Source organism: Trachemys scripta, chromosome 7 (assembly GCF_013100865.1).
Source record: "Trachemys scripta elegans isolate TJP31775 chromosome 7, CAS_Tse_1.0, whole genome shotgun sequence".
NCBI lineage: Eukaryota > Metazoa > Chordata > Testudines > Emydidae > Trachemys > Trachemys scripta.
Window position 1 is genome coordinate 113,173,391 of NC_048304.1, and position 15,213 is coordinate 113,188,603.

Here is a 15,213-nt window from a genome sequence, read left to right on the forward strand (position 1 = left end):
GGTGCTGACTATGTCAATTTAGGACGGTGACCTTGTCAACACAGTCATTTGCTACAGTACTAAAGTAAGCAAATCATTTCATTTTTTTCTTTCCCTTTACAGCTACTATAATTGCATGTACTGAGTGCTAGGCAAACATGCGAAGACTGGATTTCATACATTCATTCAGTGCATTTCTATTTCCAGTATATCTGCGGCAGTGCAAGCAGCCATCCAAATATAGGATGCACCTATTGATGACAGCTAGGCTTTAAATTGGAAATGCCCTCAGCTCCATTGTTTTTAAGTAAGCTATATGTTTAAATTAAATCATGAGTTAAAATAAAGATACACAAGCCATCCTTTTTCATTTAACGTAATGAAACAGTAGTTTCATTAGAATGATTAGAAACACATCTCCACGTTTCATGTTAAATATATCCAATAGTCTTTTGTTTCTTTTTAAAAAAAACAGCATGTTGAAGAGCTAATGCACAATGTGTTGATATATGGTCAGCATTTTGCACTATTTAACATATGTCTGACTTTCCCAAGTTATTAATATACAAGAGAGACAAGGTTATGCGCTGCAGTAGATACTTTCAGTTACTAGTTAAAAAAAAACATAAAATCTATGGAGAGAAATTTCACTCTGTCAGGTACAGAGGTTCCGCAGAAGGCCCTCTGCACCGCTTTGGTCATAAACTAAGGGTCTGGTCTAAAAAAATTGCTGAAAGGTCCCCTTAAGTCCCATTAAAGTCAGCGATTGTGGAGGGCACTCAGCACCTTGCAAGACTGTGTCCATGATGCTTCATTGGCACATGGGTCCTCTTCCCTTGAGGAAAATTCACCGATATTGTGTCATTAGGACGAGGCAGGAGATCTTCATAATTTGTAAAGCATTTTATAGGCTCTATCTAGAGAATTATTTCCAGTAATTTTTTTATTCAATGACATCATGATAAGACCCCTCCTTTTTAAAAATGAGTCCGTTCATAACTTGAGGACTGTTGCATTCTGAATCAATGAACTAAGAATATGAATTGAGAACTGGTTAAAAGACAGGGAACAAAGGGTAGGAATAAATGGTACATTTTCAGAATGGAGAGGGGTAACTAATGGTGTTCCCCAAGGGTCTGTCCTATGACCAATCCTATTCAACTTATTCATAAATGATCTGGAGAAAGGGGTGAACAGTGAGGTGGCAAAGTTTGCAGATGCTACCAAACCGCTCAAGATAGTTAGGACCAAAGCAGACTGTGAAGAACTTCAAAAAGATCTCACAAAACTAAGTGATTGGGCAACAAAATGGCAAATGAAATTTAATGTGGATAAATGTAAAGTAATGCACATTGGAAAAAATAACCCCAACAATACATACAATATGATGGGGGGCTAATTTAGCTACAACAAATCAGGAAAAAGATTTTGGAGTCATCGTGGATAGTTCTCTGAAGACGTCCACGCAGTGTGCAGAGGCGGTCAAAAAAGCAAACAGGATGTTAGGAATCATTAAAAAGGGGATAGAGAATAAAACGGTGAATATATTTTTGCCCAATCACTTAGTTTTGTGAGATCTTTCTGAAGTTCTTGAATACTGCGTACAGATGTGGTCTCCTCATCTCAAAAAAGATATACTGGCACTAGAAAAGGTTCAGAGAAGGGCAACTAAAATGATTAGGGGTTTGGAACGGGTCCCATATGAGGAGAGATTAAAGAGGCTAGGACTTTTCAGCTTGGAAAAGAGGAGACTAAGTGGGGCTATGATAGAGGTATATAAAATCATGAGTGATGTGCAGAAAGTAGATAAGGAAAAGTTATTTACTTATTCCCATAATACAAGAACTAGGGGCCACCAAATGAAATTAATGGGCAGCAGATTTAAAACAAATAAAAGGAAGTTCTTCACACAGCGCACAGTCAACTTGTGGAACTCCTTGCCTGAGGAGGTTGTGAAGGGTAGGACTATAACAGCATTTAAAAGAGAACTGGATAAATTCATGGCGGTTAAGTCCATTAATGGCTATTAGCCAGGATGGGTAAGGAATGGTGTCCCAAGCCACTGTTTGTCAGAGGGTGGAGATGGATGGCAGGAGAGAGATCACTTGATCATTACTTGTTAGGTTCACTCCCTCTGGGGCACCTGGCATTGGCCACTGTCAGTAGACAGGATACTGGGCTAGATGGACCTTTGGTCTGACCCAGTATGGCCGTTCTTATGAAAAACCACCATGCCTGATAGGAAAATACTATTATATTAGTTCATGCTCATTTTGCCTTTGCCCCTCCCTGTTTCTCTTTAGAAGTATTGCTATTTTTCCTCAAACTTGTGGTGTGTCCTACTGCCCATAAAATTGTATGGGACATGACCAATATTATGGAGTGTAAACACCAGGAAGTAGAGTATGCCTTGAGTACATGCTCAGGGTAACAGCAGACCAGGTCTAGAGTTGATTGAATTAAAAGTGACATATCCAGGGAGGAAAGGTAGATATAATCAGTAAGGGAGAAGAATGATGCTTAAAACACTTGCTGAGGAAAGTCAGTCACGTGATAGGCCTGTCTCATGCTGCCCGTTGGAATTCTTTATTGCTGACAGAGCAGAACACTAGAAAGTAGGTGGATTGAGCCAGGGATTGTTATTCTGGGGAATAGCTCCTTTTAAGATGGGTAGCAAAAGCTGGGCAAGTGAGAGGAGCTAATCTAGCATGTATTATTTCTTTATTATAAACTATCCAAGCCAAACAGTTCTGCTTTATTTGGCTGTTCATAAAATGCAACTATTTTGCTTTACTACATTGGTGGATCTAACCCAATGAATAATACACTTTTACTTACAAGAACCCTGAATTAAAAACTGAAGCAGGATCCTCTGTAATGTGCCCCAGATTCCAATGGCTTTATGCATACCCTCCACTTCGCATCACATGAACCCAAAGAGAAATGTGTTTGCTTCCAATGAAATTGGCAGGAAAATTAATCCAAAGATTTCTCATCTTTAAATATATGCTCTGTCTTACCAGCTCAGTTCCTTCTGTGACGTTTCACTTTTTGGCCATTTCAGGCTCTCTTGAGTTCGGAAGGTCATTCTGCCCTCTTCCCCCATTACATTTTTTCTCTAAAGATTTGCCTCAGCATTTTCTTTGAGTATATCCTTTCCCTTGTGAAATGTAAACTTGGGAGCAAGATGTTCCATGTCTCTATTGAACCTTTTCATGCAAGAACACTCAAGTTTTTCTCCCTAGCTTCCTGGGAAACAGTCACCTCTACCAGAAGAGTCAGTGGTTTGTCTAAGCCTCTTGGCACTGTTCGTTTTGAGTAGAACATCTTAAAATAAAAAGAGGAATTTCTGTCCTGCAGGAAATTTTGAGATTTTAAAATTTGGATTCATCCCGAATTAGGAAAATAGTTACAATTTTGGAATTTTTAGGAAGTGAAATAGTTTGTTTTAACCATATAGAAATATTTCGTTTCAATAAAGTTGCTCTTATCCACCATTTTGATTAAGTCAAAATGTTTCATTTTTGACTTTAATATTGTCATCAAAACATTTTGACTATTATAATTTAAATATAAATATAACGACAGTTATAATTAAATGTTTCGACCTTATCAAAATGAAACATTATGATAATTTCCAGTAGAAAATTTCTACAAAATCAATACATTCCCATGAAATGTTTCAATTTTGTAAAATCAGCCTTTTCTGATGACAAAAGTTGCATCAGAAAAATTTGAACCATCGCTCTAGTTTTGAGGATAAGGGTTGGGGTTTTTTTAACTACATTCTTCAGCTTAGTATAGTATCTGTCCATCACCCAACTTAATTCCCTGTCTTTACTTGGCTAATTTTGTCTTTAGGGAAAGTTTATTCTTCATAGATTATATATTAAAAGTGTTGACCTTGGTAACCATCAGGCCAAATCTTTATGCGGTGTTTTTTAATAGCTTGCCCGGGTAAAATGTCATTAATGAAAACCTTAGAAAGAACTCCTCAGGTTTGGCCAAAAGAGAGTTTGTAACTTAAAGGGAAAAGAGCAGGGGGTCAACCAATTTCTCAATGGCATTTATCAACATAGATTGTGGTGTCTAGCGTAATGTGATACCATTCAGCCAATGTCTTAGCTCCTAAGGGTATGTCGACACTTCAATAAAGACCTGTGGCCTGGCCACAGCTGGTCCATGTCAGCTGACTCAGGTCCCTGGGCTCAGGCTATGTGGCTAAAAATTGCAGTGTAGACGTTCGGGCTCAGGCTGCAGCCCTGGCTCTGAAACACCACGAAAGGGTTTCAGCTCCAGCCTGAGCCCAGACTTCTACACTGTTCCTTTTAGGCCCGCAACCCCCACTAGCCCAAGTCAATTGCATTGTGCTCAGTGCCACCGTTTTTTGTTTTTTTTTATTGCAGTGTAGGTCTCTGTGCCCATTTGACCAGAGCAGCTGCAACTTCTGCTGTTTTCCTTTGCCCAGGTTTCAGTAGCTGAATTTTGTCATTGAGTCACATGGTGTTAATTACTGACTAGATAAAGCAGCCAAACCTGCTACCCACTTGAGCACAGCTTTTGTCCAGTTTTTCCCTTTCTTAATAACTCCAAAATACCTGAATTTTTCTACACTGCCTTCTAATCTCCTAGAATGGAATTGGCAGAACTAGGAAGAAACTGAGTCATGTATTTAACTGTAACTGGATTTCTTCAAGTCACTCCCACCAAGGTGTCTCACTAATCCACCCTTCTCCCTATAGACCTGCATCCTGTGAAGCCCTGAGCATCTCCTGCAACTTGCTGAGCTCCTTCAATTCCTACACAAGTGAATGGGAGTTGAAGGGACTGAGCACTTGATAGAATCAGGCCGTATTTATCTTCAGGCCCTCTCCAAGCTGGTGGATTTAGGAGCTGACATGGTAGATTAATGTAGGTAATTAGAGATGGTATCTTGGCATTACACTACTGTCCATGTTTGCTGGCTTGTGTTCAGTTGTTTTGAATGTGAGCACTAATGATACACAGGTCTGTATGGCTCTGTGATCAAACATGCTAGACAGCTGAAGAAGTCATTCAAAAATCTGCAGTTATAAGTACAATAAATAGCCAATTTTATTCTTGTAGTTCAGCTCCTATTGTGTACATTAGTTTTGGTTGAATCCTTTGTTTACTCTTAATTTTCACCTCTTTTTAGTGGGTGACGCCTGAGATTTTTTGGCTAATCTGTTAGAGGGTAAAGAAGGGCTTAAAAGGATTTAATAATGGGATACAGAGCTGTTCACCTCTGCTGCTGGTTTCAATCAGTTCAGTTCCTAGTGGACATCTGGCCATGTTACATAAACAGGCAGTTGTCAGAGGTCTCACTTGAGAAGCTATAACCTGAATGGGCCACAGAGCCTGAATTAACACGTCACCCCTAGATGCAATAGTAGTACAGTAACAGCCTAAGGGTGGGATAACTAGCCTGTGCTGTACTGTACCTGTTCTGTGCCTTTACAAAAGACTTTAACCTCCAGGGCTACCAAGCCAGCCCTAAATGAACTTACAAACATGCTCGCATACTGGTTTCCAAAAATTCAAACTGACAAATAAGCCCATCCAAGCTTGCAGTCTCATTGGCACTCACCCATTATGCTCATGATACAGAGCAAGCTTATTAACCTGATGTTTAGTTTGCCTGTCACGCTCGCCCTTCATTGTGAACCTTAAAAAATAAATCTACTGAGCCACAGGGAAATGTAGACTTCTTCAAGCACAGGAGCCTGCTGAAACTGTAAAGCAATGTTCGGAACAAAATCGAAGCGTTGGGCTTTTATCCTGGGTGTCTGAGTGAGCGAGAAGGAGTGAGGAGTAGTCTCAAAGCCTTGATGCAAGATCTCAGAAAGACACAAAAGTGATGGCTGATGACCACAATGTTTAATTTAACTACAAATACTGCAAACTGTCAGGGGCCAAGAAAAATGTTAATACCCTGAAGCCATAGGCTGGTAGAAAAAGAGACCCAAATCCTGCTTGTTTGACTCTTGTCTGTAGCCCCAGTGAGACAACTGACCCCTTGAGACCAGTTTGGGAACTACTCCCATGAGTATGGCAAGCAGGAGTTAGTGGCTAGGGGGCCAACCGTTTCCAATGGCATGAAAAGAGGGGAAAGGGATTATTTTTTTCACATCTGATTGCTAGGGTGCTATGTTCCCTCTACACAATATTAGGTTATACACCTTATCCCTAACTAAACTAATCTGAGAAGACATCCCCCACACACACACCCCGCGTGCTAGAGATGAATTCTGTCACGCAACGTGCAGTTGAATATGTGTGCATCTTTCAGGGGTCTAGAATCCTGTTTTATCTGCTCTATGATCTGTTTATCACCATCTTCCTGCCCTGCATAAAAAGCTTCATGGGTAACAAAGTAATGAAAACCATGGTCCTAAACAGCACATTGCCATTTCTTGTTAGGCTGACAGTTCTCTGTAGTAATCAGGCATATATATACAACATGTCTTAGCTTTCCCATGGACGCTGCATTGTTTCTGGCTAAGAAGGAAGCAGACTAAAGCCAAACAGTGGAAGAAATGGCTTCAGAGCACTATGACATGGAAGACAATGTTTGCCAATTTGCCTTTGTTCTCCCCCCCCCCCCCAACGGTTATCGCCACTGAGTTTGCTTAATGGCGTTTATACAATGTTATGTGTATCATCAACTTGGTATTGACATAATTAGCTGTGATTAATCCTCATGCTGGGAAGCCGAGTGAGTGTTTCTTGTAGCTGAGGGTATGTCTAAGTTTGTTTTATTTTTGTATAATACAAGTTGACAAGAACTACAGCAGAGGGTAAATAGAATGAAGTTTGGATTTAAAGTATTTTTATTATTTGAGGCTGATAAAGGGATTGAGTGGGGATGGGAGGAGGGATGCAAGCTGAGGTAACTGGCAGCATTCGGAGCTAGAAGGATTGATTTTTACTGTGAATATTGTCTATAAATTGAGAACAGCCCAGGTTATATTTTCCATTCCCTTCCCCCCCTCCCCCCCAAAAAAACCCCATCCATTTATCCCTACTTCCCTTTTTGGGGAAGATCCTTCTACAAATATTTACCTTGTTATCTTGTGTAAATTCTCTATATGTTGTCTTATGGATTTCTGTACGTCGCACTGTAGGTTATTATGTGTCAGGTCCTCTCACAGTCAGTCTGCCAGGTAATTTGTTGTGTAAAAAACAAAAACACCAAATCAACCCCACTGTTCCTGTTGACTTGAGCGAAGGACATTGCTGTTTGGACTGTCTGGACTTTGGAAGTAACTTCGTGATGTTTGGATTTTTCTGTTAGCATAATGCTCACGCATGACTATTGTACATAGGCGAAAGAAAATCCCACCCAATAAACATTGGTCTCACTTTTTATTAAAAAAAAGCCTGTTTTTGTGGTTTTGTACGGGTCATTTGTTTTGGCATGGCTGACTCCAGAGAGGGACTATTTTGACTCTCTAAAAGAAAAGCATTACGGGTTGTTTTTTTTTTTATTCCTCTTGTTCTACATTTGACTATGGTCTAGGAGACAATATAATACAAGATTTACCCTTTAAAAGTCAGTGCATTTCCTGGCACAGAAGTCATCTGTGATATTGATATATGGTGGCCCACCAAAATGCAGTGAGCAGGGCACAAAAATGCAAATGGTTGAGAGCCAGGAGCAACAGTGGTCCTCTGTCCATGAGGTTTCTCTTTCACAAACACACAGATAGAATTAGGCCAGAAAAAAGGACATTTGATATTTTGACACAAGACGAGTAGAAGCCCGGAAATAGTCTTCAGAGACTCGGGACTTGTCCTGAATGGGTCGAAGGAAGGAGGAAAACAAGTTGTAGGTCACCACATTGGACACGCTCCAGTTACAATCAGTGACCCAATTAGAAAACGGCAACGTTATCACCATGATCATCCATTTTCAAACTGTGCTTTAACATACCAATTTAAAAATGTGCTGCAGGCCTCACTATATTGCATCTGCACATGCCGGTATCCACGTTAAAACAAAAGGGTCACTTCAGAATGTCAGAGTTTAAGGCCAGAAGAGACCATTAGATCATTGAGGGAGACCTCCTGTATATCACAGGCCTTGGAATCTTACCTGGTCATCCTTGTATTGAGTCCAATAACTTGTGTTCGACTAAATCCTATTTTCCAGAAAGGCACCTGACTTGATATGAAGACCTCAAGAGATGGAGAATCCGCCACTTCTCTTGGTAGTTTGTTCAATAGTTAATCACCTTCACTGTTTACAAATTGTGCCTAATTTCCAATTTGAATTGATCTGGCTTCAGGTTCCAGTTATCCGTTCTCGTTCTGCCTTTTTCCACTAGATTAAAGAGCCCTTCGGTATCTGGGGGTTTTCCCCCCATGAAAGTACTTATACGCTGTAATCAAGTTCCCTCTTAGTCTTCTTTTTCATAAAGTGCTCAATCTGTTTAGCTTAAGTCTCTAATTGTAAGACATTTTCTCTATGCCTTGAATAATTTTTGTGGCTCTTTTCCTCACCTCTCCAATGTTGACACCAGAACTGTATGAAATTTCCTAGTACTGGTTTCACCATTTGCATATACAGAGGTAAAATCACCTCCCTACATCTACTCACTTCTCCCTTGTTCATTCATCAAAAGATTGCAGTAGCCATTTTTGCTACAGCATCACACTGGAAGAGCTGGAACTTTCATATCAGTTATGGGAATGCTCAACTGATGCTCGACTGTGCTGTCAAGCATATAATGCTTAGATACTTCACCAAAAAGAGGACAAAGTCTATATCTCAAAGAGTTTTTAAAATCTAAATTCATATAATTTGTGGATGCAGAGGCTGGGGAATGGGATGCAACAAAAAATGCATAAACAGCACCTGTCCTGTTAATGCCTTTGTTTTGATTTCCCCCCTATTATCCCCGACAACAATCTCTGTTTTGTGTCAGTCCTTGAAAAGTAGAGGCTAGAGATCACTTGGAAGACGTTTGTTTTAAAGAAGAGGGAATGGGAATATTTCAGTCGGGGTTAGAGATGGGCTTCTGCATAGAAAGATGCAGAAACACTGGAGGGGAAGAGGACACAGAGGACTTAACAAGAATGAAGGATGAAGAGTGGCACATCTCAGTGCCTGACATGCTGAGCAACATCCTCTCCAGAGGTATGTGAAAACAAACTTATTTTAGATCACTGAACAGCTGGATCAGATTAAAAACCACCTATAGCCTCCCTCTCAAATCTTCTCTCTGGTTTTTGACCCTGATGGTGGGGGTTAAACACCAGTCAACAAATTATCATGTCAACATCTTAAAATAAAATAAAACAAGCCACAAAATAAAATAAAAAATTTGCAGCGGAGGCTAAAAAAATGATTGAATCATAGGACCAGTTGCAACACACAGTAGAATCGTACCCAATTATGACAGGCTGAACTGGTTTAAAAAAAAAACATCTCTCTATTGGCAGTATTTTAGATAGGACTTCAAAAGAGAGTTATCTCTTGGTCCCTACGTTCATAAACAAGAAGGGATTTAAATGAAAGTTATAAATGGGCAGGGGAGGAGTTTGCAGTCTGTTGGTGAGAATGTTTTTTGGAAGGTATCTAGATAGTCTAGTCGTGTCTGGGCAAAGACAGAGGCCTGCATACTGCCAGCTAAGAATAATGATAAGGATATGAGAATGGAGAGGGAAAAAGTGGAAGGATGCTCTAACTTGGATGTAGGGAGTTCTTCTGTTTCTTGGAGACTTGGTCTCCAATGTGCTACAAAACCAGTAGGGGATTCTTAGAGGCCTGTGACTTGGATGTATAAAAGTGTCCCTCCTCGCCCTCCACACACACAAAATGCCTAATCCAAGCTATCTACCAGTCCTGACTCTTGCATAGGTTTTGGCAAGGAAAGCCTTTCTGCATTACAGGCTGCTTCATATTTGGTTCAGTTTCATGCTCAGAGAGAAGAGTGCTATTTCCAAAACCAATTTTTGGTAAAAATAAACCCAGTTTTTTTGGCAATATGCATGCATAGTTGGACCTGAAAATTAAGTACAACCCCATCCAGCATGGCCATAAATTTTTAACTATATTAATTACAGAAAATTACACAGCCTCAATCAGGAATGAACTAAAATAGGGCAGGAGTGGGGGAGGAATCCAATGTTATTGAAGAAAGCTTCTTTTGTGTTAGCATGCTACAGGTTCTGTTTGACGTGAAAGTATAATTCACAAAACCTTTCATAAAAACACATTTATGCTTTCTACCATTACGAAATAAAGGCCGGTAGTCAATTGCTTTTGAAGCAACTGGGATACAATCTTCTGAACAGCTAAATAAAAACCACCATAAGTGGGGTTGGCTAAACAGGAGATATTTATTCTCAGGTTTGCAAGTGCAGCACTTTACTCTTGCTTTCAGAAGGGAATTTAAAAAAATGCTAAAAAGAGTGAGATAGAAAAGTATGCCACAGAGTGAGAAAAAGGAAACTTTTGTCTCCAAGTTAATGCAAGCTTTTCCTAGTGTCATTGGTTGTAACTCTATTACTAACCTAATTGATTTATACTAATCACCTCTTTTTTGAATGCTGAAATCGGGTATCAACTACTAGGACCTAGTTTACATCCGAGTCCAAAATTATTTGTGCACATACAAGCTCTCTGATTTTTGGATGTTTTAACTGTTGAAAAATGCACAATGCCTTAGGCTTTTAGTATTAATAAAAATTGAGATGACTTAAGAATTTAGAGTAGGTTATTAGGAATTGATTTTGCCATAATCCTTTATCATGAAGATATGAACACTGATTGACTTCTAAAGAAGGCAGGTGTCTCCTCTCAGATCCTCACTGTTACTTCAGTATTCTGATCTCCCTACCTACAGGAAGGCCCCAGTGAGAGCTCTATGGGTGTGAGGAGAACAGAATTTGGGTACTGATGCCCACTGGCCCTCAAAGCACATGCTTTGAAAAGAAAGTTGGCGTCTTAAAGCCACAGGGTCATGTTTGCTCACTTATTCATCGTCACTGGGCCTGCATGGGTGTAAGATATGGAATAATTTGTCCCTCACCCTTTAACAACCTTAGAATTAGCACATGAGGCTATAGAATCATATCACAGAGACATCAGTTTTAGAATTAATTTGTCTCTTCAATCATGTAAAATGTAAAAAAAAAAAAAAAGTAAGTTCTACAGTGAATAGGAAGACTTTTTTCCTAACAGACCTAATATTATTTTATCATTCTTTGATTTCATGAAACAACATTTTAACATTAGCACATATACTGCCCTATTTTTTAGATCTCAAATTATACAATCAGAAGACCAGCTCAGTGCATTCTTCCTCCTCATTGTCTTCAAATGCCACCAGTTGGTACAACCCCGGTGGGCATTGGAGGCATCCAGATGCTAATCTAGGGAAGATGCTCTTCCAGGTATACATCTGGCACCAGGAACAGTTGTCCTGTCAGTTTTGGAGCTGCTTATGTATCTGACATGTGATTAGGCTACAGATAGACTGTCTGTGCTGTATTATTCTCTTGGATGATCTTTTACCTTGACATCAAAATATTCATCGCTGCTAAAAAGAAGAGAAAGAGAGAGGAGTTAAAAAAGGAACATATACTATAGTCCTTAAAATGCATCTGTTTTCTGGCACATCAAGTATTGTTTTGAGATTAGTTCCCAAAGGGAGATTATAATTAATTTTTTTCCAATAGTGACTATCAATGAGACATGCATGTACTCATTTCCAACACATCAGTGAGTTCATTAAACACGGTGCAAACTAGCATAGAAGAGTAGAACTGAAACAATATTCTTCTGCTGTTGAACCCAAAACTTGTATACTTGGATTTTTTGTGATTATAGAGGCCACCTACACTTGAAAATAACCTCACATTCAACACCCAATGATATTAATGTCACTTGAGTTCATATCTTAAGGTCAAAAACGTTAATCAGCGCTGCTATCATTAGCTCAGTTTCCTTTTCTATTAAGCGATTATGATCACTTATTAATGAGTCGTGAAGTTTTAATAATTTTTCACTAGTATGAAATTAAACATTAGTTATGACGCACACTGTATGGATGGTTTGTTTCACAATGTAAATTTTGCCTGATGTTGCTTTAAAAAAAATCCCCAGAAAATAATTAACTAGTTACAAATGAGCATTTGAAATGCCCTTTTTCATCATATTTATACACAATACAAAGACAAAGCAGGTCATTTTGTCTCATCTCTAGACTTGTTGCACCTCTGGATCTTGTGACTTCTTCATCTAAAAAGGTACCCATCAAGTCTGCTTACTAAACAGGAGGTAGAAGAAAATATCACAGCTTTTGTTTTTCCTTATTTTGATTGTTATAGCATTGGACCAGCAAGGTTAAAAAGCACGAGCCAGCTCTTTGAGCTAATGTGGAAGAGAAGCCGCACAGCAATTCATATTGCCAAAAAGTAATGTCTGAATTCTGGGTTGGATTTTCCTTAGCTTGCTATTATTCATGGACACAACTAAACCAATGCCAGACACACAGCTCAGATTTGGCTAAGGCTTTTATTGGTTAACTGACTTTTTACATGCAACAACCAGACCTCCTTAAGAAGAGGACCAGAATATAAGAAGAATTTACAGGAGCATAATAATAGGTAGGTAAATCAGGACATCAGAAATATCAGGAGGGTATGTTAAAGAAAGCTAAGTTAGCCCTGCAGTAATAACAGCTTCTTGGTATTCTGCTCCCCTTACACCCACACTGGTTTACTCACATAAGCGATATGTTTGATGAGGAGACTACATCTGATTAGACCCATTACAGAATTAAATACTCCATGTTGCACAGAAGCCAAATGGTCTTGAGTACCCAAATGAAGGAAGAGAATAAACTGAGTCCAGATGGAGTCACTGTTAACTTGTATGGTACCCTCCTACAGCACAGCTTGCAGGTCTTAAAACAAATGGTAAATCTTTTTAGGTGCCTTTCTGCATTGATAACAAAGAGATGACATGGAACGGAGGCTCTTTATGTTGCTTGTTTTCAAACAATGGGTTTAAACTGCAGCAAGGGAGGTCTAGGTTGGACATTAGGAAAAAGTCCCTAACTGTCAGATTGGTTAAACACTGGAATAAACTGCCTAGGGAGGTTGTAGAATCTCTATCTCTGGAGATATTTAAGAGTAGATTAGATAAATGTCTATCCGGGATGGTCTAGACAGTATTTGGTCCTGCCGTGCGGGCAGGGGACTGGACTCGATGACCTCTCGAGGTCCCTTCCAGTCCTATAATCTATGAATCTATGAATGACCTGGCCGAGGAGCTCTCTGGCCCATTAATGATGATTTTCCAATATATCTCGGGCCACTGGGAAGTTTCAGAGGAAGAAAGCAAATGTTGTGCCAATGGCTTTAACAGGATAAATGGGTTGACCTGGGTAATTATAGGCCTATCAACGAGATGCTGATCCTGAGCAAAATAATGGAATGGCTGACACAGAACCGGATTAATAACAAATGAAAGACGGGTGAGTAATTAATGCCAATCAACACAAGTTTATGGAAAATAGATCTCGCCAAACTAACAATATCTTTATGTCAAGTATCAGCGGGGTAGCCGTGTTAGTCTGAATCTGTAAAAAGCAACAGAGGGTCCTGTGGCACCTTTAAGACTAACAGAGGTATTGGAACATAAGCTTTCGTGGGTGAATGCCCACTTCATCAGACGCAAGATCTATTTTCATCAGATCCATCTTTATGGATGAAATTACAAATTTGAATAATAAAGGTAATAGGGCAAATCTAATATACATAGACTACTTTTTCGAGTGCTGGCACATGTCAATTCCATTCTAGGTGTGTGCGTGCCTACGTTCACAGTTGTCGGAGACTTTTGCCTCAGCGGTATCCATAGGGTTGGCTGTGGCGCCCTCTGGAGTGCCGTGCTCATGTGATGGTATATCAGGCGCCGCCAGCTGTATGCCCTCTCGGTTCCTTCTTACGGCCCTGGTGGTTGGTCGGAGCGCCTCTCTCTCTTGCCTCGCAAGTGATCAGCGGTATCTCTCCCTTTTGACTTTGTGTTTCAGCTGCAAATAGTTTTGTTTATTGTAGATTAGTTAGCAAGTAGCTGTTAAGTACTGTAGTTAGTCAGTTAGGGTCCCGGCGGGGACTATGCCCAAGGCGGGGCATGCCCTGGTCTCCAGGTTTTAAGCCCTGCTCAGACTGCAATAGGCATATACCTATTAGTGACCCACATGGTAGCTGTCTGAAGTGCCTGGGGGAATCCCACATTAAAGAGAAGTGTTGCATCTGTAAACATATTGCCTCAGCAGAGCCTTCTTGTCTCACCATGAATGGTCAGTCCATCCCGAGGTGGTCAGCAGGATCTTCCAAAAGTGGGGCTCTCCCCAGGTGGACTTGTTCACAACTCATCAGAACAGGAAATGTCACCTGTTCTGCTCGTTTCAGGGGATCGACAGAGGCTTCTTGCCAGACGCCTTCCTACTCCTGTGGTCAGGGGCTCTGATGTATGCTTTCTCACTGGTGCCGTTGCTTCACAGAGTCCTCATGAAGATCAAGCAGGACAAGGTTGTCCTGAGAGCCCAGCTTGGCCTCACCAACACTGGTTCGGCACGCTAATGGACCTGTTGGTGATGACCCCGATGCAGCTGCCCCTCTGGCCTGATCTCCTGTCCCAGAATCACAGAAGGCTCCTGCACCTGAATCTAGCAGTGCTGTTCCTAACAGCTTGGTTGCTGCATGGTTAACTGCTAAAGAGCAGGAGTGCTCGGCCCACATCCAGCAGGTCCTACTGGGTAGTAGAAAGCCCGCCACTAGAGCAACCTACCTGGCCAAATGGAAATTATTCATGTTCTGGGCCTTGGCCCAAGAGGTTAGGACTAAGCAGACCTCGCTGCAGTCGATCATGGACTACCTTATGCATTTCAAGCACCAGGACTTCTCCCTTTCATCAATTACAATCCACTTGGCTGCCATATCAACCTTTCACCTTCCGCTCCAGGGCAGGTCGGTCTTCGCTCATAACATGATGGTCCAGTTCTTGAAAGGTCTGGAGTGACTCTACCCCCAAGTTCAGGACCCGGTCCCTCCATGGGACCTGAATTTGGTGCTCGTGTGGCTCATGAAAGCCCCATTCAAGCCTTTGCCATCCTGTTCCCTCGTTTTGTGCTCCTGGAAGGTGTCATTCCTGGTGGCGATAACTTCTGCCCGACGGGTCTCCAAGATTAGGGCACT